At 42.0% G+C, this 27,869-nt stretch overlaps 2 pseudogenes; both read right to left on the bottom strand.

Annotated features, from left to right (window-relative positions):
• Nucleotides 1-339: 339 nt before the first annotated feature.
• LOC147003562 (kinesin-like protein KIF11 pseudogene) lies at nucleotides 340-3,625 on the bottom strand (annotated as a pseudogene).
• A 59-nt stretch (nucleotides 3,626-3,684) lies between these two features.
• On the bottom strand, nucleotides 3,685-27,869 carry LOC147003563 (oocyte-specific homeobox protein 4-like; annotated as a pseudogene).

Raw genomic sequence — 27,869 nt, forward strand, 5'->3', positions numbered from 1 at the left:
TAGGTAGGTGCTCTGGTTCATCTTAAAATGGCCAACTTCCAGAAACAGGCTTATCAAAGCGAAAGAGCAAGGGTTAATATTTCAACAGAGGGAATGTATATATACATTTTTATTATATACAAGGAATAAAGTTTTAAAAGATAAACAAAATAGAAGTTATCATCATAATTGGTAGTTTGAAAACAATCTTGTCATTTCTAAGAGACTTAAAGGCCTTAGAGCGGGGCCTCAAGGATGAGTTAGAGCTTTAGACAGGTCTCCTGTAGTAGGAGCTGACACTACAGGGAGGCTGGTGATGTGTCAGACCTCAGGAAGGAATGAGATGTGTGCGAGGAACAAATGAAGAGCTGGGAAGGAAGGGTCCTTCCAGGGTCAGGTGTTCTGACAGTGATTGTAAAGGTAATCAGTGAGATAGAAGAGTTCCAGGTAAAACCCTGGGTTTCTCATACTAAAGAAACCTTTCTGTAGGCTACAAATGGTTAAGGGACAGGAAAAGGGAGACATGAGCCGAAGACAAACTAGAAAAGGCTGGTTGGAGATAGGGAAATAGCCTTAGCCAGACAGCAAAGGAGATGGCATTCACCAATACAAGTCTAAACCTGGAACAACGATTTCCATATATTTGGTATTTAATTATATACAAGAAAAATACTTACTTGTTACAGAAGAGCTTCTTTATATAAAAAGCTAGAAACACACACACATATTCAATGTAAATCCCAAATGGCACCCAGCTTACTACATCCTTGGACTACAGGGATTATAAAAAAAACTTTCAGTTCAACTACAGTTACTGTGGGGCCCTCATACAGCAGTCCCCTTTTCATCTGTACATATCTTCAGACTGTGGAGTTTCAGGTTGTATTTTAAAGATGACACCCTAAGCCTCAGATCAGCTAGAGGTTTATGGAGGTGTGCAGGGGCAGTCTACTCTTGGAGATGGAGAGATCCGAGGCCTCTTCCACTTTATACTTCTCCACCGGGTTAAGGCCTCTGTTTTCTTTGTCTTTTCCATGTGGCTTTTTACGCTGGAAAAAAGGAAGCCCTCTGCTGGAAGAGCAATCCGCACTGGTGTGTTCAGTTGTCTCTGGACTTACAGGTTCCTCAGTGCACTGCTCCAGAGCCTCCCTCTCTTCATCCATGTCCTGACTGGTCTCCTTGCTGGTTTCTGAGCTGTTTAGCATCATTAGTGGCTGTTTCTTTTGCAGCTGATCAAGCAGCTGCTCTCGTGGTTCAGTTCTCACAAGTGTTGTTGGATATAAATATTTTTTCCTCTCTGGTGTCATACCTGTTGGGATATCTAGTTTGAGATCCTGTTTCAGAAAGCAATTCAGCTTTGTTAACCCAGTCTTTATAGTTTTATCAAGCTCCAGGCTTCCTGCTTTACATTTTTCTTCATCAGAAGTCATCTGAGCAACAAAGGAGCTGTGCTGGTTCTCAACAGCTGTGCTCTGTTCTCTTACTTTCTTAGTGATCTCCGAACTTGAAGCTTTACAACATCCATTTACAAACTCCATTAAATTCTCAAGTTCTTCCTTTCTCTTGCTTAGGCAGGATGCCCACTGATCAGAGAAATGAACTGTGCTTGTGTTCAGGGTCCCACACTTCTGGGTGATCTCTTGGGATACAATCTCCAGGTTGCTGTTGAGTGAACTGCAGTGTCCTACAGACTCTTCAACCAACTGTGTGCCTTCTTGATTAAAGTGTCTGAGTTCTTGTAATAATCCATCAGATTCAGCAAGAAGTTTCTTACTGTGAACTGTTGTTTTATTGATTATATCAGTAGACCTCCGCTCTGTATTTTCTTGAATACTGTTCAGTGGTTTCTGGATGTTTTCATACTTCTTCTCCAAAGCACAGAACCTCTCTGCCCAACTACTGCTTAACTGGCAAAGTTCCTGTGAATGGGTTTCCTTTATTGTCTTCAGGTCTTCAGTTAGGTTTCCACAAAGCTTTTGTGATTCAACCAAGGAAGAAACTGTGTTTTCTCGGAGTTCATGTAAATTGTTACATAATAAGCTGAGAAAACTGTCTATTTCTCTTTTTTGATCTTCTACCTTTTCAGCCACTGTCGATGAAGCCCTGAAAATATGCTGTAGCTGCCTATTTATGTTCAAGATGGAAACCACACCAGGGGCTACGATGGTCTTCAGGGAAGTGAAAAGGTCGGTCACAAGTTCATCAATCAATCCTTGCAGAACACTTTTACTTTGTGCTGCTAACGATTGCTCTTCCAATATCATATCAGAATTCTGAGAAACACGAGCTGACACATTTTCTGGAATAGACATGAGAGATTCAAGTGCTGTCGTGGTAATGGTGTCTAATGCAGAGACACTAGAAGACATCAGGTTACCAAACAGTGTCTTATGAACGTCTAGCATGGCCTTTTGTTTCTCACTGCCATCCTTAATCAATTCTTCCATATTATTAAACAGACTGTTGAGGTTTTTGCCAAAGCTCTCCTGAGCTTCAGCATTGTGTTCATCAATTGCTCTCTTGCGGTCCAGTTTAGAATGTAGGCCAGATACAGCCCTGGTGGTTTCTTTAACTGTGTTAAGCAACTTGCTGGCAGTGTCATGTAGCGTCTTCTCGGTTCTTTCCAAGGCTGAAGAGACGTATTCCTCTTTAACAAGTTGTAATTTTGTTTCTTGCAAATGTTTCTGAGTGGTTTCAAGTTCCTGTGTCTTGGTTTGCAGGTCAGATTTACACTGGTCAAGTAATAACTCTTCCCAGAGTCAAGAGGGATTGGTTGATATTTCCAGCTTCCCGGGCCCTCTTGTCAACAGCTCCAGAACGCCCAATATTTTCACTTCCTGCGAGATCAACCAAATTCAACTTTCCTATTTTAACAAGCTCTTCTCCATCAATTGTTGTTTCTTTCATGTGTATCGTAACAGAGAAAACTGAGTGTGAACGACTAGAGTAAGCATTCATCAAGGTTGCTGCAGTTGTCCTTTTTGCTGCTCCCTTCTCTAAGATTTGGTAGACTTCATCTTTATTGTGTACTGTGATTTCCTCTAAGCCTTTGATTATCACTCCTCTCTTGTTCCGGGGATCATCAAACATCTGCAGCCTTTCAGAAACATCAGAAGATGGACTAAGAAGATCAAAAAGCTCCTCATTATAGATTTCCAACAGGGACACTTTAACTGAAAACTCAGTGCCATTATCAGAAAGTTTCTCAAAAATTTGATGAAGAGTGCGTGGAATTATACCAGCCAGAGGATCCTCCTCCCAGGTATATACTTCATTAGGTGACCTTTCACCTTCCATTGTAAAAGTTTTTCCAGTGCCAGTCTGACCATATGCAAAGATGGTGCAATTATAGCCCATAATAACTTCATCTAGAATTGGACAAACAACACTTCGGTAAACATCAATTTGTTTTGTAGATGCTCCAAACACCATATCAAACGTGTATGTCTTCTTTGAGGTCTTGTCCGTCAACCCTGCAGTCCGTACACTGACTTCTTTCCGTGCATGGTCACATTCCACTACTGAGTGGGCATTAGCTTTCCGCTCTGCCAGATTAAATGGTCTGCATCTCACCACCACCTGGATGTTCCTGCCCTTTTCCTCTTTCTTCTTCAAAGAACTCGGCTGGGACGCCATGACGGTCGAGCCAAAACCTGCCGGCCTAGCGGAGACTCCGACACAGTGAGAACCGGGAGTCGCCTCTCCTCACCCCGGTGCTGCCAAGGCCACGAGGACCAAGACTCGCAGCTCGGCGTCCCCGAGGTCCACGCAGGCCTCTTGGCCGTGGCCACCGCCCCGCAAAAGCCGGACAGGACGAACCTCCTCTGCTCGGAAATCAGCAACCTTGAGTTAATTTTATAATGAGCCACTTTCCTGAAATAATTTTTCATCTGTAGGTGTTCTTTGGTATAACTTTGGGGGTTGCTTTTGCATCCTATCATATCATATCATCTGAAAATAATGATATTTTGCCTTATTCCTTTCCAATATATATCCCCTTTACCTCTTATTGTTCTCTAACTTCTCTAGCAAGAACTGTGGATGGTATATTGAATAGATAGGCAGAGTTTGGGTAGCCTTGATTGTCCCTGATTTTAGTGGGATTGTTTCATGTGTGTATTTAATTTTATGTTGGCTGTTGGTTTCTTTATGATTGCTTTATGTTTAGTTGTGTGCAATGAATTCCTAATTTCTGTATGACTTATAACAGGAAAAGGTGTTGCATATTTTCAATTGCTTTTAAGGCATCTAAAAATATGACCACATCTAAAAAAAATTGACCACAGTGAATTATGTTTTTAATGCGTTCTTAAATTTGTTCTGAGAGAATTTTATTGAGTAGTTTTGCATTGCTATTCCTAAAAAAAGTCGCTCTGAAGTTTCTTTGTTTGTTGGGTCTTTGTATCATTTAGGTATCACAGTAACTGTGGCTTTGAAAGACTCCAAAACTCCCAAAGGGAGGCACTTACTCAAGCCTCGGGTCAGCCGCGCACCCAAGAAGACACTGAGACCGAACTTAAGATGTATAGAGAGTAAGATTTAATACAGCAATGACAAGAAAGAACATAAAAAGCACATATACCAGATATCTGGGGTCGAAACTCATGCAGCCAGCAAGGTGGTGCAGAGGAGATTCGGCAATTGGCCCAAACTTTTCACAGGCTTTTATAGGAAATAGCCAGGGGAAAAGTAGAAGTTTTACGTCACCAAGGTGTTCTGCCAAGGGGCTTTACATAACCAAGGGGTCGTGTCCTATATTTTGGCAATGTACTCGATCTATTGGAACATTCTGGGGTGGTACCAGGAGGCCTCCATCTCAAAAATGTTCTTGGCATAGTCTTCAGTTAGGAGGGGTAGGACTAGGTTTTTTCCAGGAGACCCCTTATCTAAAAAATGTTCTTGGAGCAGTTTCCAATTGGGAGGGGGTACCTTGGGGTAAAAAGTTCAGGAGTGCTCCGGGAACAGTCTCTGGATGGGAGGGGTAAGAGAGTTCAGGAAAAGTTCAGGTGTTCAGTAATTTTCCCTCTTTCATTCCCCCCTTCTTTTAGTAAATAATTCTAATCTTAGAATTTCAGAAGTCTATATTTTTATGCGGAGAATACTGCATTTACCCTATTTTAACATGGGAACAAAAACAGAATAAGAAGCATTAGTAAACAGAACTAGGCAGGGGCCCTTTTAGCGAGGCTTGAGGGTCTGGGCATGATGCAGGTGCACGTAGATCAGATCTCTGGCTGGAACTGGTGAGATGTCCTTGGGGTACCCAGCTCGTTCACTGTCTCAGCTGTTGGGATCCCTGGCGCGATGTCGTCCGCGTACTCAGTCCAATTTTTCCCAGTTGTGACCAGACCACCTGCAAGCCTTTTAACTTAGCATACAGATCATTATTATAACAGCATAAGTTTAAACACATCATTTAAGACTATGATGGGCATAGGAGTTTCATAAAAGGATTTTAAAAAGAGTAAAACTGAATCAAGAAATAGGGCATAGGGAAGGAACACCAAGTTCATGCCAGTCTCCACGATTAATTTTGTCAAGGTCTGTCTTAGAGTTTTAAACTAATTTTTATCTATCCTGAGCTCTGAGGTCTATATACACAATGTAATTTTTATTTGACCTCCAAATGCTTGGCCACACCCTGACTTACCTGGGCAACTATTGCTTTTGGCACTCTGAACCTTGGAAAAAAATTTTCTTTAATAGTCTTCTTGATGACTATGTGAGCAGTATCATTTATCCATATTGAGAACGTCTTTTTCTGCAGATGTCAACAGCTTTCTTTGTCTGCATATTGTTCCATACAGTGGCAAAAGCATACCCGCTGTCAGTGTCATTTATAAAGCTTGTATCAAAACCACAAATTTAGCTTTCTGGGCTGAAGTCTCTTTAGGGAGGCTGCTGGCCTAGATCACCTGCTTTTTGTCCACTGCTGCACTGCTGTCCCCGCCTTCCGCTTACCTTTAACCATGAGGCTACTGCCATCCGTGTACCAGTTTAAACTTTCAGGCCAAGGCTGATTTGATCTTTACCTGCGGAGGTAAGTAGCCCCCTCTGTTGGTAGATGGTCCCATGGATATGAGCTGCTTTCCATCTACTACTGCTGCTCCTGTGACAAAGCTGCTGCCATCTGTGTACCAGGCAGGCACACCTGGCCAAGGCTGATCAGTCAGATCTTTCCTTGTTCCAATTTTATCAGCACATTGATGTACAGGAGTGGAGTCATCCGCCAACGGGAGGTGGCAGGATTGAGGATGGCAGGTGGAGCAAAAGTTACTCAATCATTCAGCAACAAATTCTGGTAGTGGGTATAGTCACATGCTGACCCAGAGTAAGCTTGTCAGGGCCCCAGAGTAAAAGGCTCAGTCAAATCTGGCAAAGCCAGGGCGGGGGCTGCAAGCAAGGCTGCCTTTATGCTGTCAAAGGCTTTTTGGTGTTCCTCAGTCCAGGTGAATGGGACTTTTTCTTTTCAGAGCCTGCAAAAGCCCACCGTCCCCAGAAACTCACGTACTTGGCGCGGGGTGGTGGGGGTTGGGATCAGCATCACAGTCTTTTTCTTGGCTTCGGTGAGCCACCGCTTTAGCTGAGCTTTCTTAGCCGATACCCGGTACCCCAACTCACCCAGTTCATTCAGGAGCTTCTAGGAGGGCCAGAATTTTTTCTTTGTCTTTGATGTCTCTGCCTTCAGCCAACCGCAGGGCTTGGGTTAGCGCCAAGAGTTCAGCCCTCTGAGCCGAAGTTCTTTCTGCCAGAATGTCAGAGTGACGAGTAGGTGAAGACTCAGCAGGTTAGCAGGGGAAGCGAAGGTCACTTGTTCTGTCAAAAAAAGCTCTAATAATGTGTCCATCAGTCAGGGAAACAATTGAATCATGTGTCCCTGACCAGAAGCCACTATGTGCAGACAAGCAGGCCATCCCTCAGTCACCAGGTCTAATTTTTTAAGTGCCACTGGTCTTTTAGGGTCCCAATTTCTGAGTAAGAACCTCTTTGGCAATACTTTTGTTCTCAGTCACATTTAGGAGTCCCAAAGTTGGGGACAACATTAGGGCAGTCTCAATAGCATCTAAGGCCATCCAAGGTTGTTCTTTATTTCTTATACGAAGGGCTGTTTATCTTTTTAATGCAGCAAAACCTGGAATCCACAGTTTGCAAAGACCTGTAGTGTCCAGGGACCTTTTAAACTTGCTTTGCACTGGTCAGTGGAGGAATATGAAAACACAGTCTCTTTTTAGCTGCTTCAACAGGTAGACTACCAGTCTCTTTTAAGGACTCAGCCTCTGTGTTAGCACCCCTTCTGCTATCTTTTTCATGAGGGGGGTTCCTCTTCTTTTTGTTAGGACAGTCTCTCATCCAGTGCTCTTCTTTTTCAACAGCAAACACTCTGATCTTTTAGCCAAAAGCTTTCCTTTTTTTTTTTGTTGCCAGGTACTAAGTTTTCTAGTCTCCCTGACTTTTGTGACCAGCATTTCATTTCTCTTATCTTTTTTAGAAAATTTTCTGGCTCCCTATTTCTTACAGATCATCTCTAAGTGCTAGCATTATTAGCAAGTGTCACTTTGCTAGGTTCTAGTCTTTGTCATTTATCTCTCTTTGCTCCTATTTCTTAACTGCAATGGAGATCTCATATAATGTCTCTCTTTCTATCTATATATATCTCTTTCTTGTCTTTGCTTACTTTGAATGTTATCTAATTATTACATCTATATTCTGTCACTTAACTTTTTTCATAGTTTACCTCTATTTACTGTTAGATCAGATTGATGGGACATTTTCAGTCCCACAGAGACGAGACCTCATCAGAGCCTGGCAGTTAGACCCATAGGTGCTCCTTACCTTGTATGTCTCCCTCACCGGAGCCCAGAACAGACTCACTGCTAACAACTCAGGGCAGTGCCTGAGAAGAGAAAACACATGGGGCAAAGAAGGGAGTGCAGTTTTCACATCTGGCTATACCAAACCACTGATATTTCAAAATGAACACAATTTTTCTGTTAACAGTTAACAAGAGACAGGATACAGGGGACAGGGAAATGAGCCCTTCTCCCACCCAAGAGGCAGGCAAAGGCTGAAAACAAATCCTTTGATGTGAAGAGCCCAGCGCCGAGTCTCCGCTGCGCGCCGCCGGAATGCAGCGTAAACTCCTGGGAGTGGCAAACAAACACTGGCAGGCAGAGGCAGCAATTTAACTATTTAACTACTTGATAGACACCCTGTGCTCTCTGCACTGTCTTTGGGGAGGGAGCACGCAGCCAGGCAGGCACAAGGGAGTGCGGGTAGACTCTGGGGGGGGGGGACCAAAGGAGGGACGCGGCTGTAGTCGGCCCCTCCCCAGCTGTGGCAGGCTTCACGGCCACTCCGGGACTGGCAGGCGGGGGCCGGCAGGCCGCTGCACTTACCACCAGCATCTCACAACTCGCCTGCGGGGCACAGACAGCCTCTGCTGCTGCCGTGCCCGCAGAAGCCAGAACCTCAGCGCCACTGCTGCTATCAAAGCCCTACCCGCGCTGCCAAAGCCGGAAATTCTTAGCCCAGCTCTGCAATCTCAGAGCTCTTTTGAGCAGCCTGGGGAGGACCTGCCTGGTGGTTTTCTTTCCTTTTAAAACCATTTCTGACAAATTCTGTCCCGACGTCAGTCCAAGTCTACAGTCGGCAAAGGGTTAACACACACACACACACACACACAGTCTGTCATGTGGCCACAAACAAGCACACTCGTCCACGCCTGGACTTACACAACCAGCCAAACACTATTTTCTGACGGGGTCAGATTTCACATTGACTCTTTTTCCTGATAGGGGTGGGATTCTACATCCACTCCCGTTCTGGCAGAGAGAACACTCTCTCTCTCTTTCACTCTGCCAGGCAACAGCCAGGTCTTTTTGACTGTTCTGTACCCTGGGCACTCCCTCCAGGGTCTCCCTTGGAACATCTTTTTTGGGGTGCAGACTGTGAGGCCATAGACAGTCGTCCTCTCACAGCCACTGCCAGAATAAACCCACAATCTCAGAATACACAAATGCAGCAGTTCCACACCTACACACCCAGCAGACTGTCCCATTTCTAGAATAATAGCAAACAACAAGAGCAGACACAAGATTCAGACAAAAAGAAACCAAAAACAGCGGCGACTTCCCGTCGCCCACAGGCAACTCACAGATTCAGATGGCCTTTCCAAGGCCGGCGGCTCAGACCTTCCACCTAAGTGATGGTCTCTCGGCCTTCAGAGGGGTCCGCCAAGCGTCCTTGGCCCTCCCCTTGTCTTCCTGGGGCGTCCCCCAGGGCGATCGGACGGTGAGCACCAGGCACGTCTGTCTCTACTCACCCCGCGCTCTCTATTGAGACCTGCCTGGTCTCCAGCTCCCGGAGCACGGTCTCTGGTGCTCGTACTGAGCACAGAGCGTCACGCAAAACCAGAATTGCGATCGCACCAGATACAGATTCAGATGGCCTCTCCAAGGCCCACAGATTGAGACTCTCCTGGTCTCCAGAAACAGAACACAGACACCAGACCAAAGCAGAACAGTAAATCTTACTTCTGAGTGGGTCCAGGACTTCTGGGTGGTCGCGCTGATTCCCGGCCAATGCACCAAATGAAAGACTCCAAAACTCCCAAAGGGAGGCACTTACTCAAGCCTCGGGTCAGCCGCGCACCCAAGAAGACACTGAGACCGGTACTTAAGATGTATAGAGAGTAAGATTTAATACAGCAACGACAAGAAAGCACATAAAAGCACATAAACCAGAGCCCTATAAAGCAACAGCAAGCAAATACATGAACTAGAGCTCTGGGGTCGAAACCCACACACCCCGCATGGTGTAGAGGGGATTCGACAATTAGCCCAAACTTTTCACAAGCTTTTATAGGAAGGAGGCAAGGGGGGGAGCAGGGCAGGGAAAATACAGGTTTTACGTCACTAAGAGATTCAGCCAAGGGTTTTTTTCAAAGTGCTTTTGCAACCGCGTCCCACACTTTGGCCATGTACTTGATTCATTGGAACTGAGGTTTTTACTCACACCCTTATCTCAAAAATGTCCCTGGCACAGTCCTTAGTTGGGAGGGGTTGGACTGGGTTCGTTCCAGGAAACCCTTATCTCAGAAATGTCCCCGGAACAGTTTTCATTTGAGAGGGGGTCTGACTCTGGTGTGAGAGTTCAGAATGTACTCTGGGGTGAGAGTTCTGGTGGTCAGTAATTTTCCTCTTTCATTAGCAAGATCTCATGATTCATTGAATTTCCTCAGTTTCTGCAATGTCTCACCTTTATGATTTTCTTAACTTGGATACAGTCTCTGTGCTCTTTAGTCGGTTTTGTCAAAAGGTGTATTTATCTGTGATTTTCTCCCAGAACCATGTCCCAGTTTTGTTGATTCTTTGTATCTTTCCCTTACTTTCTTATTTGTTGATTCCAGCCCTGAGGTTTTCCATTTTCTTCCATTTACTGCTCTTAGGTGTGTTTGCTTTTTTTTATAAATATAGCTAAATAGAGAATTAAATAAACCATACCCAGAAACATACAAAGACAAACACACACAGTAAGAGAGAGGGGGGAAGAGAGACAGATAGACAGACAGAAAGGCAGTGACAGAGAAACTGAAATTGTGTCCATTAAACCAACAATTAATGAACTGACCATGGTGCTTACATAATAGGATGTTTCTTATATTTAGTGTTGAACAATCTCTAACTAACCCTTTGGGTGGAACAACAATATGAACTAACCAACACCCCCAGAGCTCTTGTCTCTAGCTGCATATGTAGCAGAAGGTGTCTTAGTCGGTCATCATTGGGAAGACAGGCCCCTTGATCTTGCACACTTTACATGCCCCAATACAGGGGAATGCCAGGACCAAGAAGTGGAAGTGTGTGTGTAGGGGAGCAGGGCAGGGGGAGGGTATAGGCCACTTTCAGGATAGCATTTGAAATGTAAATAAAGAAAATATCTAATAAAAATAAAAAAATAAAAAATTCTCAATAAAATCGTCACAAACTGAATCCAAGAACACATCAAAATGATGATCCCTCATGATCAAGTAGGCTTCATCCCAGGGATGCAGGGATGGTTTACTATAAGGAAATCCATCAATATAATCCACTATATAAACAAACTCAAAACAAAAACCACATGAACATCTTGTTAGATGCTGAGAAAGCATTTGATATAATCCAACACCCATCCATGATAAAACTCTAGGAAAGTTCAGGAATTCAAGACCCATATCTAACAATAATAAAAGCAATATACAGCAAACCAGTAGTCACCATAAAACTAAATGGAAAGAAACTTGAAGCAATCCCACTACAATCAGGGAGTAGACTAGGCGGCCTACTTTCTCCCTACCTATTCAATGTAGTACTGAAAGCCTAGCCAGAGCAATTAGACAACAGAAGGGCACCAAATTGATACTAATTGGAAAAGAAGAAGTCAAAATATCACTATTGCAGATGATATGATAGTATATACAAGTGACCCTAAAAATTCCACCAGAGAACACCTTAACCTGATACACAGCTTCAGTGAAGTTGCTGGATATAAAATTAACTCAAACAAATCAGTGGCCTTTCTCTACACAAAGGATAAACAGGCTGAGAAGGAAATTAGGGAAACAACACCCTTCACATTAGTCACAAAAAATATAAAATACCTTGGTGTGACGCTAAATAAGGATGTGAAATATCTGTATGATAAGAACTTCAAGTCTCTATAGATAGAAATCGTAGAAGATCTCAGAAGATGGAAAGAGCTCCCTTGCTCATGGATTGGAGTGATCAATATAGTAAATATGGCTATCTTGCCAAAAGCAATGTACAGATTCAATGCAATCCCCTTCAAAATTCCAACTCAATTCTTCACAGAGTTAGAAAGGGCAATTTGCAAATTCATCTAGAATAACAAAAACCCTAGGATAACAAAAACTATTCTCAACAATAAAAGAACCTCTGGTGGAATCACCATGCCTGACCTCAAGCTGTCCTACAGAGCAACTGTGGTAAAACTGCATGGTACTTGTATAGTGACAGATAGGTAGATCAATGGAATAGAATTGAAGATGAAGAAATGAACCCACACACCTATGGTCACTTGATCTTTGATAAAGGAGCTAAAACAATCGATTGGAAAAAGACATTATTTTCAATGAATTGTGCTGGCTTAACTGACTGTTATCATGTTGCAGAATGTGAAATGACCCATTCTCATCTCCTTGCACAAAGCTCAAGTCTAAGTGGATCAAGAAACTCCACCTAAAACTAGAGACAGGGAAACTTATAGAGGACAAAGTGGGAGGAAAACCATGAAGATATTGGTACAGAATAAAAAATTCCTGAACAGAAGAACAGCTGTGGCTGGTGCAGTATGATCGAAAATTGACAAATGGGATCTGATAAAATTGCAAAGCTTCTGTAATGAAAAGACACTGCCAATAAGACAAAAAGGCCACCAACATCTTGGGAAAGGATTTTTACTAATCCCAAATCCGATAGGATTATCCAATATCCAATATATACAAAGAACTGAAGAAGCTGAACTCCCAAAATATCAAATAACCCCATTTAAAAATGGGGCAGAGAGCTAAACAAAGAATTCTCAACTGAGGAATACCGATTGCCTGAGACGTACCTGAAAAAAATGTTCAACATCCTTAATCATTAGAGATATGCATATCAAGACAACCCTGAGATTCTACCCCACGCCTGTCAGAATGGCTAAGATCAAAATTTAGGTGACAGCAGATGCTGGCGAGAATGTAGAGAAAGAGGAACACTCCTCCATTGCTGGTGGGATTGTAAGCTTGTACAACCAATCTTGAAATCAGTTTGGCGGTTCCTTAGAAAATTGGATATAGTAATACCTGAAGATCCAGAAATACCTCTCCTGGCCATGTACCCAAATGGTGTTCCAACTGGTAATAAGGACACATGCTCCAGTATGTTTCTAGCAGCCTTATTTATAATAGCCAGGAGGTGGAAAGAAGCAAGAGATCCATCAACAGAGGAATGAATACTGAAAATGTGGTACATATACACAATTGAGTACTGCTCAGCTACTAAAAACAATGAATTTAGGAAATTCTTTGGCAAATGGATGGGTCTGGCGCATATCATCCTGAGTGAGGTAACCCAATCACAAAAGAACTCACACAATATGCACTCACTGATAAATGCATATTAGCCTAGGAACTTAGACCACACAAGGGACAATTTGCAAAACACATGAAACTCAAGAAGAAGGAAGAACAAAGTGTGGATACTTCGTTCCTTCTTAGAATGGGGAACAAAATACAAATGGAAGGAGTTACAGAGACAAAGTTCAGAGCTGAGATGGACGGAAGGACCATGCAGAGTCTGCCCTGACCGGGGATCCATCCCATAATCAACCACCAAACCCAGACACTATTGCATATGGCAGCAATATTTTGCTGACAGGACCCTGTCTCTTGTGATGCTATGCCAGTGCCTGACAAATACAGAAGCAGATGCTCACACTCATTTATTGGATAGGATACAGGGCCCCCAATGAAGGAGCTAGAGAAAGTACCCAAGGAGCTAAAGGGTCTGCAACACTATAGTTCGAACAACAATATGAACTCACCAGTAGCCCCCAGAGCTTGTGTCTCTAGTTGGGTATGTCATAGAGAATGGCCTAATTAGCTACCAATGGGACAAGAGGCCATTGGTATTGAGAAGATTATATGCTCCAGGACAAGGGAGTGGTAGTGGATAGGTTGGGGAGCAGGGTGGTGGAAGGTTAGAGGGGACTTTTGGGAAGGCATTTGAAATGTAAATTAAGAAAATATCTAATAAAAGAGGCTCCTGCCTCTTCAGAGACAAGCAGGTCTCCAAACAATGGATTTGAAGGCTTATTCACCAAAAAGAAAGAAGAGTGGAAGTGTGCTGTTTATTCTGTACAAAATGAGAGCTCTTCCCTAAAATGTGTGGCTTGTGAAGCCTCCAAGCCATCTCTTAAGCCACATTAAGCTCATTCAGCTTTTACAGTGGGCTCAAAGTCACAGTCAAATGAATCTGCAGGAAGTCAAGTGGGAACAGAATTCAAAAGTAACTTTCCTGAGAAGAATTTTAAAGTTGGCATTTCAGAGAAGAAATTTAAATTTGGGCATGTGGATCCAGAAAAACCACCTTCCTTTGCCTTTCAGGGTGGCTCTAATACAGAATTTAAGTCAATCAAGGATTGATATATTGGAGAGATCAGGAAATCAAGGCCCATTCCTAAACATCCTAGAAGCAAATTACTGCAAATGAACATCCAATAGCAAATTAAATGTAGAGATATTTGAAACAATCACTTAAATCAGGGACAAGACAAGGATGCACACTCTTCCCATATATATTCAATATAGTACTCAAATTCTAACTAGAGCATTAAGACAATATAAAGGGATCAAGGGGATGGCAAAGAAGAATTAAAGGTATCACTGATTGTAGACTATATAAGTGTGTCCATGAGTGACCCCAAAAATACTATCAGAGAACTACTACATCTGATAAACAGCAAAGGGACTGAACGTGAAATTAACTCAAATAAATCATTAGCTTTCCTTATACCAATGATAAACAGGCTGAGAAAGTATTTAGGAAACAACACCCTTCACACTAGCCACAAATAATATAAAATCTTAGGGTAACTCTAACCAAACAAATGCAAGATCTATATGAAAATGACATCAAGTCTCTCAAGAAAGAAATCGAAAAAGATCTCAAAAAATGAGAGTTCTCCCATGCTCACACATTGGCAGAATTAATATAGTAAAACTGGTCATCCTACTAAAAGCAATCTACAGATTCAATGCAACCTCCCAAAAAATCCTGACACAATTCTTCCAAAACATCTAAAGAGAAATTCTCAAATTCATCTGGAAAGCCAAAAATCTACAATAGCAAAAATAATTCTTTTTTGTTTGTTTGTTTTTTCAAGACAGGGTGCCTTTTGTAGCCCTGGCTGTCCTGGAACTCACTCTGTAGACCAGGCTGGCCTCAAACTTAGAAATCTGCCTGCCTCTGCCTCCCAAGTGCTGAAATTAATGGTGTGTGCCACCAAGCCAGGCTACAAAAATACTTCTTAGAAATTAAAGAAATCCGGGCATGGTAGCACATGCCTTTAATCCCAGCAATCAGGAGGCAGAGGCAGGCTAATTTCTGAGTTCAAGCTCAGCCTGGTATAAAATGTGAGTTCCAGGATAACCAGGGACATAGAGAGAAACCCAGTCTCGGGAAAAAAAAAAGAAATTAAAGAACTTCTGGGGGAATCAACACCCTTGACCTCAAGCTAGACTACACTGAAATAGTGATAAAAACAACTGTATGGTGTTGGGACAGAGATAGCCATGTTGAAAAATGAAATAGAATTGAAGATGCAGAATAAAGCCACATCCTTATGGACACTTGATCTTTGAGAAAGAAACCAAAAATATACAATGGAAAAAAGAAATCACCTTCTATAAATGGTCCTGGTGTAACTAGCAGTCTGTACACTTAATAATGAATATAGAGACATATTAGACACAGTACACAAAGCTCAATTCTAAGTGGATGAAGGACCTAAACATAACACCAGACACAAGAAATCTAATCTAATAGAAAAGAAAGTGAGAAAGAGCCTTGAACTCATTGTCACAGGAGGAAATTTTCTAAACAGAAATCCAAAATGGGATCTCTTCAAACAGGAAAGCTTCTATAAGTCAAAGGACATAGACAATAGGTAAAATCGGACACGTATAGACTGGGAAAAAAATCTTCACTAACCCTACATCCCAGGGAGATAATATCCAAAATATATAAAGAACTCAAGAAGCCAACCACAAAAAAATAAAAAATAAAAAATGGGATATAGAACGAAAATGAGAATTCACAACAGAGGAATCTGAAATGGCTCAGAATCACTTGAAGAAATGTTCAAAGTCATCAGTGATCAGGGAAATGAAAATTATATAGATCTTGAGATTCTACCTTACAATACCCAGAATGGGTAAGATGAAAACCTCAGGTTACCGCACATGTTTGACAAGATGAGAAGAGAAAGGAAGACTCATTATTTGCAAGTGGGATTGCAAACTGGTACAACCACTCTGCAAATCAATCTGGAGATTCCTCAAAAAATTAGAAATAGATCTACATGTAGACAAGCTATAGCACTCTTGGGCTTACACCAAGAAGATGCCACACTATGCCACAGAGACACATGTTGCACTATGTTCATGGTTTCCTTATTTATGATAGCCAGATGGTGGAAACAACCCGGATATCCAACAAAAGAAGAATAGATATAGAAAATATGGTTCGTTTACACAATGAAATACTACTCAGATATTAAGAACAAGAATATACTGAGTTTGCAGGCTAAAGGGGAGAAATAAAAAGTATCATCCTGAAAGCCATAATTCAAAACCAAAAGGATATGCATTGTATGTACTCACTAATAAGTGGATATTAACCAAAAATATAGAATGCCCAGGATACAATCTACAGAAAGCAAAATTTAGCAACCCAAAGGTCTAAAGTGAGGATAATTCAATACCACTTGGGAGGTAAAAGAAAGCAATCACAGGAGCTAGGACAAAGGGACCTGGGACAGAGGGACCTGTGTGGGAAAGGGGACAGAAAGAGGTAGATGGGGACATGATCAGGTATTGGGTGGGGGGAATAAGAAAGAAGCCCCGAGGGCCAACAAAATAATGGAAACAGGCAACTCTGGGAAGTAGGAAGTAGGGGGACACCCCAGAAAGTAGCCAAGTCCTTTGGGGGGGGTGAGACTCTCAGGTCTCAAAGGGAGGAACCTGAGATGAAATGCCCTACAGTGAGGTGAGGGAATTTGTAAAGCCCACTTCAAGCAGAAAGATAGGACATCAAGTGAGGGATGGGATTACGATCCCACAGCAAAAATCTCTGACCCAGAATTGTTCCTGTCTGAAAGAACTGCAGGGACAAAAAAATGGAAAAGATCCTAAGGAGAAGGAGGTCCAGTGACAGGACCAAATTGGAATTCAGCTCCAGGGGAGGCACCAGAGTCTGCCACTATTACTAAGGCAATGGTGTACCTACGAAAGGGGGCCTGTCATGACTGCACCTGGAAAGACCCAAAAAGCACTTGAAAGAGTCAGGTGCAGATATTTATGCCCAATAATTGACAAAAGCTGCTGACACTTGTGGTTGAATTGGGAAAAAGCTGAAAGAATCTGAGGAGAAGATTGACTCTATAGGAGGGTAGAATTCTCAACTAACTTGTATCCCCAAGTTCTCTCAAAAACCAGGCCACCAGTCAGGAAACATACACCAGCTGATACGAGGCGTTCAACATATACAGGAGAAGACTGCTGGTTCTACACTCAGTCAGAGAAGATGTGTCTAATTCTCAAGAGACTAGAGGAACAATGGAGTGGGGATGTCTTCTATGATAGGGGTGTGGCGGGTAAGGTGGGGACATCCTTGTGGAGACAAAAGAAGGAAATATGAGATATGGAACAGTCATGGGGTGATTAGGAGGGATATAAAATCTGGACTATAAAAAGGATTACATAAAGTTTACATTAAAAAGGAATATTATCATAAATATAAAGAGAGAGTCCCAGTTTCTCCTCCTTTCTGCTGGACAATCAGCCACAAAACAACTAATAAAGGGCCATTGAACAGCCAAGATCCAATGGACCCCATTCCACCCACTTCTTCTAAACAAGATCATTCATAACATAATTACCCTGGATATCAAAAGGCTCATTCACCTAACACAGATGCCCACTGTTATTGAACTTCTATACCAAGGACTTAGCCTTATTTGAATCTCCCTATACAGGACCCTCCCACAGGCTCCTCCTTGCATCCTCTCATAGCCAGCATACTTTCACACCCTGGGGCCACACCCAGTCTGTAGCCACACCTTAACACCTAATGGAAACCTGGCCAGATGAAAGACAATTTTTGTTTGCTTTTCTTTCTTTTTTTTCTCTTCTCTTCTTTTCTTCTGAGACAGAGTTTCTCTGTATGAACTGTGCTGTGTGTAAGTCAAACTGAAGACAAGGCTGAACTAGAATTCAAAGGGATGCACCTGCCTGCTCCTTCCCACACAGGCCTAGGATTAACAGTATGTAACAAACAACTGACACATCCTTTGAGATTTATTCCCCTTTCTGGCTCCATCCAGAAAAATATTTTCTTTATATATATTGGATATTAGTCCCCTAACTGATTTAGGATAGGTAAAGTTTCTTTCCCAATCTGTTCATGGTTTTTTTTTTTTTTTTTTTTTTGACTTATTGACTGTGTCTTTTGCCTTGCAGAAGCTTTGCAATTTTATGAGGTCTCATTTGTCTATTCTCGATCTTAACAGCACAAGCCATTGCTGATCAATTCAGGATTTTTTCCCCCTGTACCCATATCTTCGAGGCTTTTTCATACTTTCTCCTCTATATGTTTCAGTGTCTCTGGTTTTATGTGGAGTTCCTTAATCCACTTAGATTTGACCTTAGTACAAAGACATAGGAATGGATCAATTCCCATTCTTCTATGTGATAACTGCCAGTTGTGCCAGCACCATTTGTTGAAAATGCTGTCTTTTTTTCACTGGATGTTTTTTGCTCCCTTGCCAAAGATCAAGTGACCATAGGTGTGTGGTTTCATTTCTGGGTCTTCAAGTCTATTCCATTGGTCTACTTGTCTGTCGCTATACAAGTACCATGCAGTTTTTATAACAATTGCTCTGTAGTACAACTTTAGGTCACCATGGTGAATCCACTGGAGGTGTTTTTAATCTTTGAGCAGAATTTTTGCTATCCTAGGTTTTTTGGTATTCCAGACGAATTTGCAGATTGCCCTTTCTAATTTGTTGAAGAATTGAGTTGGAATTCCAAACACTAGTTCTCTTTATCTTGTACAGATTTTTCTCTGTTTGAACACTTCTTCAGGGAACAGCCTTATATACCTTGTCTGGGCAGGAACCTCAAAGCTCCGCCCACTCTTTGGCTCCTCCCACTCTGTGGACCTGCAAATTCAGTAGATAAACACACCCTTCAGTGCCACTGGGATTTTGGCCCCACCCTAGAGAGTCCTTGTCTTATTGATTGAATTACATTTTTTGTTTTGGTTTGTTTATTTGTAAGTCAGGGTCTGTCACTACAGGAAGTTGTCTTCACAGTCTATAAGGTGTCTAGTTCTCCCAAGAAAACAAATTCTTGCTTATTTAGGGGAAAACTTCCTACAATACATTCTATCAGCCTTGCTGGCGGTATACCTTAATTCAAACTACTCAGGAGTCAGAGGCAGGTCATCTCTGTGACTTCTAAACCGCCTTTCTCTACACAACACTTTACTGGACAAATAGAGCTACACAGAATTAAACAACCTCAAAATTAAAAATTTGTATCTATAAAGATGAATATTGTTTTAATCACATTCTTTCTCCTCCCCACGCTCTTATTCACATGTATACCCATCATACTTCAAAGCATTCTCTTAGCCATTCTGACTGGTGTGAGTTGGAATCTCAGGGTTGTTTTGATTTGCATTTCCCTGATGATTATGGATTTTGAACATTTTTTCAGGTGCTTCTCAGCCATTGGATATTCTTCAGGTGAGAATTCTTTGTTTATCTCTGAGCCCCATTTTTTAATGGGGTTATTTGATTTTCTGGAGTCCACCTTCTTGATTTCTTTATATATATTGGATATTAGTCCCCTATCTGATTTAGGATAGGTAAAGATCCTTTCCCAATCTGTTGGTGGCCTTTTTTGTCTTATTGACTGTGCCTTTTTCCTTGCAGAATCTTTGCAATTTTATGAGGTCTCATTTGTCTATTCTCGATCTTAACAGCACAAATCATTGCTGTTCTATTCAGAATTTTTTTCCCCTGTACCCATATCTTCAAGGCTTTTCCCTACTTTTTCCTCTATATGTTTCAGTGTCTCTGGTTTTATGTGGAATTCCTTAATCCACTTAGATTTGACCTTAGTACAAGGAGATAAGAATGGATCAATTCGAATTCTTCTACATGAAAACTGCCAGTTGTGCCAGCACCATTTGTTGAAAATGCTGTCTTTTTTCCACTGGATGTTTTTAGCTCCCTTGTCAAAGATCAAGTGACCATAGGTGTGTGGTTTCATTTCTGGGTCTTTAATTCTTTTCCATTGGTCTATTTGTCTGTTGCTATACCAGTACCATGCAGTTTTTATCACGATTGCTCAGTAGGACAACTTTAGGTCACCATGGTAAATCCACCGGAGGTTTTTTTTTTTATCCATGAGCAGAACTTTTGCTATCCTCGTTTTTTTGTTATTCCAGACGAGTTTGCAGATTGCCCTTTCTAATTCGTTGAAGAATTGAGTTGGAATTTTGATGGGGATTGCATTGAGTCTGTAGATTGCTTTTGGCAAGATAGCCATTTTTACTATATTGATCCTGCCAATCCATGAGCATGGGAGATCTTTCCATCTTCTGAGATCTTCTTTAATTTCTTTCTTCAGGGACTTGAAGATCTTATCATACAGATCTTTCACTTCCTTAGTTAGAGTCAGGCCAAGGTATTTTATATTATTTGTGACTATTGAGAAGGGTGTTGTTTCCCTAATTTCTTTCTTAGCCTGTTTATCCTTTGTGTAGAGAAAGGCCATTGACTTTTTTGAGTTACCTTTATATCCAGCTACTTCACCAAAGCTGTTTATCAAGTTTAGGAGTTCTCTGGTAGAATTTTTAGGGTCACTTATATATACTATCATATTATCTGGAAAAAGTGATATTTTGACTTCTTCCTTTCCAATTTGTATCCCCTTGATATCCTTTTGTTGTCGAATTGCTCTGGCTAGGACTTCAAGTACAGTGTTGAATAGGTAGGGAGATAGTGGGCAGCCTTGTCTAGTCCATGATTTTAGTGGGATTGCTTCCAGCTTCTCACCATTTACTTTGATGTTGGCTACTGGTTTGCTGTAGATTGCTTTTTATCATGTTTAGGTATTGGGCTTGAATTCCTGATCTTTCCAAGACTTTTATCCTGAATGGGTGTTGGATTTTGTCAAATGCTTTCTCTGCATATATGGCTAAGATAAAAAAATTCAGGTGACAGCAGATGCTGGCGAGGATGTGGAGAAAGAGGAACACTCCTCCATTGTTGGTGGGATTGCATGCTTGTACAAACACTCTGGAAATCTGTTTGGTGGTTCCTCAGAAAATTGGACATAGTACTACGGGAGGATCCTGCAATACCTCTCCTGGGCATATATACAGAAGATGTTCCAACCAGTAAGAAAGACACATGCTCCACTATGTTCATAGCAGCCTTATTTATAATAGCCAGAAGCTGGAATGAACCCAGATGCCCCTCAACAGAGGAACGGATACAGAAAATGTGGTACATTTACAGGATGGAGTACTACACAGCTACTAAAGACAATGAATTTAAGAAAGTCTTAGGCAAATGGATGGATCTGGAGTGCTGAGTGAGATAATGCCATCACAAAAGAACACATATTGTATACACTCATTGATAAGGGGATATTAGCCCAGAAATTTAGAATACCCAAGATACAACTCGCAAAACATATGAAACTCAAGAAGAAGGAAGACCAAAGTGTGGATACTTAGCTCCTTCTTATAATTTTAAACAAAATACCCATGGATTGATTTACAGTGACAAAGTTCAGAGCAGATCTTGAAGGAATGACCATCCAGAGACTGCCCTACTTGGGGATACACCCCATAAACCACCACCAAACCCAGACACTAGGCAGATGCCAGCAAGAGCCTGCTGACAGGAGCCTGATATAGCTGTTTCCTGTGAGGCTATGCCAGTGCCTGGAAAATACAGAACTGGATGCTCACACTCATATATTGGACTGAGCACAAGATCCCCAATTAAGGAGCAAGAGAAATACCCAGGGAGCTGAAATGGATTGAGTCCCCATAGAAGAAACAACAATATGAACTAATTAGTACTCTCAGAGCTCCTTGGAACTTGTCTTAGTCAGGGTTTCTATTCCTTCACAAACATCATGACCAAGAAACAAGTTGGGTAGGACAGGGTTGATTTGGCTGACACTTCCATACTGCTGTTTATCAGCAAAGGAAGTCAGGCCTGGAACTCAAACAGGGCAGGAAGCAGGAGCTGATGCAGAGGCCATGGAGGGATGTTCTTTACTGGCTTGCTTCCCCTCCCTTGCTCAGCCTGCTCTCTTATAGATCTAAGACTACCATCCCAGAGATGGTCCCACTCACATGGGGCCTTTCCCCTTTGATCACTAATTGAGAAAATGCCTTACAGTTGAATCTCATGGAGGCCCCTGACCAGTGTCTCTAGTTGCATATGTAGCAGAGGATGGTCTAGTAGGCCATCATTGGGAAGAGAGGCTCTTGGTATTGCAAAGACCATATGCCCTAGTACAGGGGAATGCCAGGGCTAGGAAGCAGGAGTTGGTGGGTTGCGGAGCAGGGCAAGGGGAGGCTATAGGGGACTTTTGCGATAGCATTTGAAATGTAAAGGAAGAAAATAGCTACTAAAATTAATTGATTAATTAATAAATACATAAACACATGAATACATAAATTAATAAATGCCAGCAGAGGAATTGAAAAGGTAAAGAGAGGTGCTGGAAGTGTGAGGAGGGAAGGCAGTTTTGCAGAAGATTTTGTTAGCACACAGTTTGTCCAGGAGAAGCAAACCTGTGAATGACAGTAGGCTAGATCAGTTGTTATAATTTAGAGTATGGCATTGTGAAACTTGGAGAAGGGACTGTTTAAGCAATCTTTAAAAAACCAAGGGAGGAACTGTTGGTATAAATGTTTATAAGAAGTGGGCGGGAAACTTGGAGTGGGCAGGGACTTAAGAGAATTGTTCAGTGAAAATAGCCACTTTACAAAAGAGTCCCCCAGGTGGTGCTGGTTTTGAAGATCTGACAGGAGCATAAAGAGCAGCTGAGCCTTGGCACTCTGTAGCTGAGGTGGAGTCCCTGAAGGTAGTCCAGGTGAGGCTACTCGTTAAAATGCAGTCGAGTTTCATCAGAAAACCCCAGCATTTTGGAGATAGCAGTAACCATGGGATGGTTACCCAGAACACCAGCAGCAGTGAGATGGATCCAAGCCAAACCCTAGGAGACAAGCTGTGATGCAGAGGCCAGTGCTGCAGACATTCTAATTGGAAAATTGCATTTAAAGTTGTCTTTTTTACCTTTTATTAAACATAGCTTCTCTTCTCATACAATATACTCAGAAAAGAAATTTCCCTTCCTCTACTCCTCCCACTTCTTTTCCCCTCCTCTTCCAACAGGGTCCACACCATTTCTCTCTCTTACTAAGCTTCTAAGAGGTAATATTAAAAAAAACAGTAAAATATAGAAGATGAAACAAAAGCTACCATATGGAACTTGGGCCTAACAAGTCAAGAGAAATATTCCTGATAGGAATGTCACAGAAACAATATAAAAAAGCTGGCAGGAATGGAACAAAGTGGCTACAGTTATGCTGGGGGGGGGTAGTTTTCAACAACATCTTTTCCCCACTTTATATCAGGCTCACTGTATCTGGTATTATGTTGAGGTCTATAATCCACTTGGACTTGAGTTTCCTGCAGGGTTATAACTATGGATCTACCTTTATTCTTCTACAGGGAGATATCTAGTCTGACAAGCACATGGTGATGTCCACTCACTAGGTGTGAATTGTTATCTTCTTCATCAAAAAATAAGGAATTGATATATGCATGTATTTATGTGCAGGTAGTAAGTTTAATCTAACTGATAAATGTGTCTGTTTTTATGATAATACTCTACTGTTGTTAATAACATAATTCAGTGTGTAGTACATTTTGCTGAAGGTGAGAGCTTCAGCTGTTCTTTTATTATTCAGGAGAGTTTTTCATAGTCTGGGTTATTTGTCTTTCCATAACTAAGTGGAAATTGTCCTCTGAAGATCTGTGAACCATTGTATGGGAATTTGGATGGGGATTGCACTGAATCTATAGATTGCTTTTGGTAGGCTGGCTGAGCATTGGAGAATTTCTATCTTCTGATACCTTCTTCAATATTTTTTCCTGAAGTTTTTATCATAGAATGGTTTTACTTGCTTGGTTAGAATTGCCTCAAGATATTTCATATTATTTGGGGCAATGTTAAAGAGTTTTTGCCTAATTTCCTTCTTAGTCAAATTGTAGTTTGTATAGAGAGGGGCACTGATTTTTCTGGTTAATTTAACACTACAGGTACTCTGCTGAAAGTGTTTATCAATCATAGACATTCACTAGTGCAATTTTTCAAGTCACTTCTGAACATTGTCATATCATTTAAATAAAGGTACTTTGACATACTCCTTCCCCATATGTATCTCCTTGACCTCCTACAAGTGTCTTCTTGCTTAAGCTAAGAACTTCAAGTAATGCATTGAACAGATATGGAGAGAGTGGCAGCCTTGACTTGTTCCCGATTTTAGTGGAATTCTGTCAATGTTATGCCTGGTTCTTCCTCCCAGACTCTTCCTCCCAGAAATAAGTCTCAGATTCAAAAATATTTTAAAATAGCATGTGTAGGGCTGGAAAATGGCTCTGTGGTTAAGAGCACTGGCTGCTCTTCCAGAGGTCCTGAATCAGTTCCAACAACCACATGGTGGCTCACAACTATCTGTGAAGGGACGTAAGGCTCTCTTCTGGTGTGTCTGAAGACAGCTATAGTGTACTCGTATACATAAAATAAATATTAAAAAAATACCATGCCTATAAATTTTAGCTCCTCTTTGACTAGATCATAGCTTAGATGACTTAATTGTATTACCCTACCTTCTTCTATGTGGTTGATTACCTGTGCTCAGGAACTATGCATCTGTCCTCCCTGACCCCCACATGTTCCTGAAGACAGGTGTATTAACTCACCTGGAAATTCAACACTCAGGAGAAGCAAGAAGATGGCATGAAACACTGTGACAACCAATAATCCATGCTTCCCCTGATGTGAAGAGCAAGAAAGATACTATTGCTTTGATATTGAAGGATGAAGACTCACAGTCAAGAGGAAGGGATATGGAAAGCTCCTGCCATAACACCTATTCATATGCCAACTTACCCCACCTCCCAAGAAAGTAGCATACTAGTTATAGAGGCACTGAAGAGAACACTTAAATGGGTTGGGATACAGAAATGTACCTTCCCACAATGGGTGACTAATGGAAGACGTAGAAGGAGAAGGGGTATATTCTGTTATTGGGAAGTCTATGAAGATTATGTTCCCATACTCCAGTGAGAATACAGATGACAGAAATATGTCCTTTTTATAATTTTTTATTTTTTCACACTTTGGGGAAGGGGAGGGCACAAAGGTTGGTAGACATAGCAGGACAGGGAAATGCGTGCAATCAAGTGCTAACCAATGTAAAAATAGGAGAGAATCAATTTAATTGCTATGTTCAATAAATTACTGTACCCTTTTTGATACATTGAAAATAAGTAACACTAGAGTAATTGAGACATTTTCACAAAATCTTCCTTGAAAGCTTTCTACCTCATGTGTTCAGACAATCAGTCTCCAAATTTAACCCATTCACTTTGGTAGATGGAGAGAGGAGTGCCCCAAACTTCTGGATCAACAGTTCTTAGATGACATCCACAAGTCAGAAGTGCTCAGGGAAGTCAGACAGTGACACTTGGTCTGACACAGAATCCAAGTCACTGAGATGTACAGGGAAGAGCTGGTCTTGTAAAGCAGTCTGGTCTTAAACACCTGTGAGTGTGTATTGAGCAATGGGTCTCCCTTGGATGCCCAAATGTCAAAGCTGTGCTGGTATGTGGAGTTTGGGCTATTTCTGGATCTTGGTCTGCAGCGGGGTGTGCAGATAGTGCACAGACTGATGATTGACAGAGTATACTCTCCCCTGTTGCTGGGTTTCAGTCAGCCTATAGAGACATCATGGCATCACTTAATAAATTCTCATTAATATGAATAATGGACAAGGTTGATTCCGGGTCTGAGAACATACTTGGGCTGAAAGGAGGAGGAAAGCTGATATGAGATGTTCCCTCCCATGTAGAAAATATGGATTCTGAGTCTGGAGATGTACTTGATGGGCTGCATGGAGGAGAACTGAACACAGACTGTCTCTCACCCAAGGTCTCCTGACAGGCAGAGCTTGGCAGAGAGACCGTGCCTTTAGGGCTTTCAGTTTTTTCACAGGAATCCTGGCCATGCATCAAATTTTGCACCGTGTTCTTCTCCCTGTCCTTCCTTGGCTTCTTAGACCTTGTATTCTTTTGATAGTTTTCACAGACCTGATCCATGTTGGAAAAGATGGCCATCTGGTCTAGGGAATTACTCAAGGGGCTGAGTTCAGGAAGAGGGCTCAAAACTGATGGTGTCTGGCACATGGAGAAGGTGGATTCTGAGTTTTGGGTCACACTTGGAGGTCCGAGTTGAGGAGAAAGGCTTAATCCCGAGGGTATGTCACACGGAGATTCAGCAGTGGCTGGTGTAGAAGGTGAGGAAAGAACGTTGGAACAGCCAGACCTTTCACTAGATAGGTGCCCCGTTTCCCTGGAAAGTTCTCTACATTTCTGCCTTTGATGCTCTGAGATAATGTGGCTCTTGCTGGGACACATCTCTACCAACGGTTGATCAATGAGGGAAGAGTTGAATTCCTGGTGAGGGGAGTTCCTTGATGGTCTAAACTCAGGAGGATAGCTGACATCCACATGTCTCTGGCACACAGAATCTGGACTGGCAGCGAAATCAGGAACTTCACCACCACTGCTGGAAGTAGGCCTATAGTGAGGTCCACTTCCAATTCTCAGAGGGAGTTGTGAACTCTTCCGACATTCTTTAGCTCGTCTGTTCTTGAACCAGGTCTGGAAAACAAAGGAGACATCAGAAGAATACCTGATTGCCCCTAACCGGGCCACAGTTTGAAGCCTTTGGATGGGAGGTGTTTTTATAGTAATAGAAACTGCATGAGGCAGAAACAGAGAAGTCTGAGGCTGTAAATCCCTAAGAGATTGTAGTAAGGTAGGATGTATATGACTTGAAACCAAAATCTGGGGAAGATTCAGCTAGTGTGTCCTGTGTCTTAGTAGAAGCTGTGGTGTATGGGTCTCTAAGACCCTGCAGGATAATAATCTTGACTCAAATTGGTACCAGGTTGAAGAAGAATGAGAGGTCCAGCCCTAGAGGCCTGACTATTCACCATTCACAAATCACCAAGGTGCCCTTAGCACATAAGAAACACAGAGTTCAGGTAATTGATCGAGGAAGAGATCCATTTGGTGTTGAACAGAGGGAAAAGAGAGAGGCATACCTGGATCTTGTATTCTGTCACACCAATCAGTAATGCCAGTACCTTCCGTTGTTCCAGGTCTGGGTTCTGGCACTGATGAAAATGTTCTTGCAGCAGACACTTTTGTTCTTTGGAGTACACAGTGCGTTCCTTTCAACACTTTCTTGGAGGCCAGGTTGTTTGTTACAATATTTATCCGACAGCGGCATAGAACCTATGGGAACAGGGAAACCAGAACTCACTGAGGGTCTTGAAAGTATGTGATGACTTGGCTGCCCTGAGAGTCTTCTCAGAGTTGGTAAACCTGGGCCCATTACATCACTTGGTTGCATTCACATATCTGAGTTTCTGGATAGTTCTTGGGACTCTTGCTGATGTAGGTCCCTTTCATGGAGTGAAAGACTTGATTGCAGTGGAGTTTTTGGGGTCACTAGAGGACTCTGACACATTTGAAAAGGTAAGTTCCTTGTAGGCTCTTTAGGCACTAGGGAACTGGTTTCTCTGGGTATATTTGAAGCCATTTGGAATTTAGGATGCAAGGAGGAATCTTTGGACATCTATGTGTTTTGAACTGATTGGAGTATGTTCCTGCACTGGAGACCCTGGAAATAGGAAACACATCAAAAGAGATCGTGAGAGCACCCATTTATACATCAT

Source organism: Mus caroli, unplaced genomic scaffold, assembly GCF_978045245.1.
Source record: "Mus caroli unplaced genomic scaffold, Mus_caroli_1 scaffold_8, whole genome shotgun sequence".
Classification (NCBI taxonomy): domain Eukaryota; kingdom Metazoa; phylum Chordata; class Mammalia; order Rodentia; family Muridae; genus Mus; species Mus caroli.